General features: G+C 38.0%; 1 pseudogene across 1 annotated transcript; it reads right to left on the bottom strand.

Moving 5' to 3' along the window:
• Positions 1-298: 298 nt before the first annotated feature.
• Positions 299-5,140, bottom strand: LOC306883607 (alpha-galactosidase A-like; annotated as a pseudogene). The gene is made up of 7 exons: positions 4,977-5,140; positions 2,494-2,660; positions 1,642-1,819; positions 1,463-1,554; positions 1,006-1,167; positions 692-889; positions 299-586 (listed from the first exon to the last, which is right to left on the bottom strand). The product of its transcript is annotated as an alpha-galactosidase A-like (transcript).
• Between the last annotated feature and the right edge of the window lie 312 nt (positions 5,141-5,452).

Raw genomic sequence — 5,452 nt, 5'->3', positions numbered from 1 at the left:
TACAGTACATCTTTGGAGAACTGAAAACATAGGTAATACAGGTGTGTAAAGTACAAACTCAACATTTCTTAGAGTTAAAGTGCTTTGTGAATGTTTTATGTACAGTAAAATGATACATTACTACAACTGAATTTTGATTCCTTAGTGTGCACTTTTAAAAGTTTTAAAAATGGATTCTACAGCAGTATTCGAAAGGGAAAATAAGTCTTCATAAAAAACATCAGGAAGTTTAACTCGATCATATTAGTGCAATAATAAATTTCCCATTTCTATGGAAAGTTTTGCTTTCCGAGTCATGTCACAGGGTGTCATGAGGACTGCTTTTGATAGGGCAGACATTGAGAAGTGTTGTGCCTGTAGGATTGACTTGGACCATCACTTCAGAAAAGAGATTCTGGACACCCATTTCCTGGTACACAGGCAGGATCTGCGTTACGGTGCACTTCGGGTCACAGAGCTTCCAACTAGACAGCGTCGCCACAGAAATGATAAATCTGCGTGAACCACCAATCTCCTGTCTATTCATCACTGCCACAGCCAGCCTGTTGCCTGACAAGGGCCGTACCCACACCTCAAAATTGTCACCCTGTGAACATGATAAATGTATCCCAGCTCACTGACAGATACCGTAATGAAACAAAGGATAGGTTAAGACCGTCATTTGGCACTAAGGTGGGCTAAGATACTTTACCTTCAATGTACAATGGCCCTGCATGCCCAGAGGGTCCTGGTTGATGGCAATGATCTGTTTGTTCTGCAGCAGTTCTTTGGCTTTGGGACAAATGTTTTGCAGGTCGTTGGACATCAGAAGTGGGGCAGCCATGATAGCCCACAAGACCATCTGAGTCTGCTGCTGATCGTGGCTCAGGACGAAGTTCCCTATGATCAGCTTGAGGTGTCATAACCAGAAATATGATATGCTAAAAATCGGTTCACATTAAGCTTATTTTAAATTACCCATACTTGTGATTTGAGAGTGAATTGATCAGCTGAGATGCTATATACCATGTCAGGGTCATTCCATCTACCTGGTCCTGCCACGGGGACCAGGGTCTTCTGATGATCAGCTGTCCAGTCCAGGATGCTCTTCACATTGGTCCACTGGTCATAAACATCTCCATAGTTACGCCAGTGGTTACAGGTCTTGCGAATTGCCTCATAGTCAGGCTGGAATATAAGATACACAAAACAACTTTTATCTAAGCAATATTTAAGAAAACTATTTTCACTTTATAAAGAATTTGATTTCAAAGAATAGTACAGTAGAACATTCTTTCATTACTTAAAATATAATCTTTTGTGTTCAGCAGAAGAAAGTCATACAGGTTTGGAACAATATAAGGCTGAGTAAACAATGATAAAATTTTCATTTTTAGATTAACTATCCTTTTAAGATAGCAATGATGCAAAAGTGAAAAATTATTTGCTGCACCTTTAATTAAAAAATCTCCATGTGTCTCACCTGTTGGTGTGGCCACTCATATAATGGCCATTCACAGGAGTAAACAATACTTCTGCCTGTGTGGTTTATAGCTCTTGACATGTTCATATAACCTGGAAAACAACAAAATAGTGTAAAGCATTTCTTAGCAAAACTCTGAAATTCATCAGCATACTGCTCAGACTTGCATATCGACCTACCTTCTCCCAGCTGACGCCAGTCTGGCATGAAGCATCTGTCGAATTTGACCAGATCCACACCCCAGTCTGCAAAGGTTTTAGCATCAATGTCTTAGTAGCCCAAAGTCCCAGGGTAGCCTGCACATGTCCTTGTGCCAACATCTGCATATATTCCCAGCTTCAGACCTTTGGCATGCACCTTAAAACAATAATATTCATTACAAGTAATATAACATTGGGTCAGAATGAGGTTTTATTGTGATATCAGTAAGACAACAGTAGGGGGCGATATATAACTGACAAAAAGATTAGGAATTTTGCAGATTGCAAAATGACAACAAAATATAATTTCTCAGTATTGTTATTGCGTAAAAAGTTAAGTGTGTGCTGATTCACCTTTGAAATTACATTTATGTACATTTAAGACAATTTCATTAAAGGGATAAATTTCCATGTAGCTACTGTACATAATAATGATTTTTTGTTTTGTTTTTTCCCCGTATTGAACACAGTGATTATATAAAATAGTACGCACTGATTATGATATAAAATTACTGCTTAATAATTAATTTAATGATTATTTAAAATATTTATCAGATTATTTTGATCAAATAAAATGATTAGAATAATTAATTTAATGATTATTTAAAATATTTATCAAATTATTAGCAGAATATCCATGATAGCTTTGTGTCAGGAATATATGAAATATTTAATTTTCCGCTTAATATCATAAGGTGTTCACGTGAGATGAGGGCTAGTAGATGATGACAAAATTATTTGGAAGTATCTCCTTCAATTCTAGGCAATGCCACATGTGAGCCAGATGCATGTGTCCTCTTCTTGAATTTCATGATGCCAAAAGATACTGACATAATCTGCCAGTTTTTTGATTCCACTAGGAAACCTCTTGGGGTCGGCCTGCAGACGCCCCTGGGCGTCCCTTTCATACGAGGGCCAGCAATCATCAATGCACACAAACTCATATCCAGCATCCTTCCATCACCATCACATCTGCCATCTCCACGAACAGCTCCTCTCTGCCAGAACACACAAGGGCATGAGGAACAGGGCATCATGGTCGAACATCTGCCCACTATACGGGGCAGATTCTCTGAGTTTGCAAGTGTGAAAAACAGCATCTGTTCTAAACAGTACTATATGAGACCTATAAACGCCCTTTGCACGCAGGATGAGAAGATCTCTATGATGAGCTCTTACATCACTTGCTTTAGCAGTCAATCATGTGACATTCAGGTAGTTTTCTTCTTCCTCATCCTTTTTGTTACCATGTAATTTTATAATTGTACCATTTTAAGTATGAAAATATCGGTTTTTGTAACTATAAATAGATTTTTTTTGTTGTAAATTTTGGCTCCACTTTTTGAGTTTGGAGTGACCTGTCACAGGATTTTTTGCTTATACGTTCATTATTATTATTATTATTTTATTTTTTTTAATCAATGTACATTACTACCTATTTACCTACTAATTCTGACTTCTTTGCTTTTTTTTTTGTTTTTCCATACCGTATATTAGTCTGACATGAATGATATAGGTACATCTCATGAATATCATGAAAAAGTTCATTTTTTCTTGTAACTTATTTCAAAAAGTGAAACTTTCATATATTTTAGATTCATTGCATGTAAAGTAAAGCATTTCAAAAGTTTTTTTGTTTTAATTTTGATGATTAGAGCTTACAGCTCATGAAAGTCAAAAATCAGTATCTCAAAATATTAGAATATTTACTTTTGAGTTTCAATTAATGACCATCCCGTGGTCATTACAGTATAAATTCCAGGTATCTCTTGTTCTTTGAAACCACAATAATGAGGAACACTGCTGACTTGGCAATGATCCAGAACATGAACATTGACGCCCTCCACAAAGAGGGTAAGTCACAGAGGGTCATTACTGAAAGGTGTGGCTGTTTACAGAGTGCTGTATCAAAGCATATTAAATACTGGAAGGAAGAATTTGGGTAGGAAAAGGTGCACAAGCAACAGGGATGACCGCAAGCTTGAGAATACTGTCAAGCAAAGCTGATTCAAACACTTGAAAGAGCTTCACAAGGAGTGGACTGAAGCTGGAGTCAGTGCATCAAGAGTCACCACGCTCAGACGTCTTCAGGAAAAGGGCTACCAAGCCACTTCTGAACCAGAGACAACGTCAGAAGCATCTTACCTGGGCTGTGGAGAAAAAGAACTGGACTGTGGCTCAGTGGTCCAAAGTCCTCTTTTCAGATGAAAGTAAATTTTGCATTTCATTTGGAAATCAAGGTCCCAGAGTCTGGAGGAAGAGTGGAGAGGCACAGAATCCATGTTGCTTGAAGTCCAGTGTGAAGTTTCCACAGTCAGTGATGATTTGGGCTGCCATGTGATCTGCTGGTGTTGGTCCACTGTGTTTTCTGGTCCACAGACAACGCAGCCATCTACCAGGAAATTTTATTTCATTTCATTTATTTAATCAGGGACAATGCACATTAATAACACAAACGATATGTAAAATGCACCATATTTAGCCAACACTGGCTAATTTTCATCCGTAGTCCCTTTTGGAGCACTTCATGCTTCCTTCTGCTGACAAGCTTTATGGAGATGCTGATTTCATTTTACAGCAGGCCTTGGCACCTGTCCACACTGACAAAGGTACCAAAAGCTGGTTCAATGACTATGGTGTTACTGTGCTTGATTGGCCAGCAAACTCGCTTTTGAGAATCTATGGGGTATTGTCAAGAGGAAGATGAGAGACACCAGACCCAACAATGCAGATGACCTGAAGGCCTCTATCAAAGCAACCTGGGCTTCCTTTACACCTGAGCAGTGCCACAGGCTGATTGCCTCCATGCCACGCCGCATTGATGCAGTAATTCATGCAAAAGGAGGCCCAACCAAGTATTGAGTGCATAGAGATGAACATAATTTTCTGAAGCCTGACATTTCTGTTTAAAATATCCTTTTTTTATTGATCTTATGTAATATTCTAATTTTCTGAGACACAGAATTTGGGGTTTTAATGATCTGTAAGCCATAATCATCACAATTTCAAGAAATAAAGGCTTGAAATATTTCACTCTGTGTGTAATGAATCTATATAATATATGGGTTTCACTTTCTGAAATGAGTGACACAAAATATTGACTTTTTTCATGATATTCAATTTTTTTTAGATGTACCTGTACGGAATGATTACCATATTAATATACAGATCACAAATTAGAAAAAAAACAAAAAAAAAACATTCTGTCAAAAATATGGTGTTACTATGACACTTTTCAATGATAAACTAATATCACACATCTTCATTATGATTTGTTTAGTAAAACTTTGACAGTCATCAGGTCACGCTCTCACCTAATGCAGTTCTGAGGATCCGCATCACAGTCGGTGTCGCACATGATGAATCTCTCCCAGTGCAACCAGCCCATGGTGGGAGTTAAAGCCAGCCCATTATCCAGCTCTGAAACTGGGACTAATAAAGACATAATCCCGATAAAGACTATATTTGAGACACTCATGACTGAATGTAGGGCAACAAGTTGTTTCACTTCTGTGTTCACAGCGTATCAGTCAGGTGCATGCACGCTCCAGTCAAAACAAATCATAAGCGTGTATGATTCTGTTGGCTAGTGTTTTGTCTAGTACATACAAGGAGAAACATAACATATGTGAGATTATTTGACTCGACCAAGGAGTGTAAAGCATTTTGTAAAGCATTTTATTGTGGAAATCATATTTATTTGTTCTAAACAATAATTAACCACCCCCAAATTATTCCATGTGAGTCCAGCAGAAGTACTTGGCTACAACCCTTCCCACCATGGCAGTAA

The sequence above is a fragment of the Barbus barbus genome, assembly GCF_936440315.1.
Source record: "Barbus barbus genome assembly, chromosome: 17".
Lineage (NCBI taxonomy): Eukaryota > Metazoa > Chordata > Actinopteri > Cypriniformes > Cyprinidae > Barbus > Barbus barbus.
This window is presented reverse-complemented; position numbering and strand designations above follow the sequence as displayed.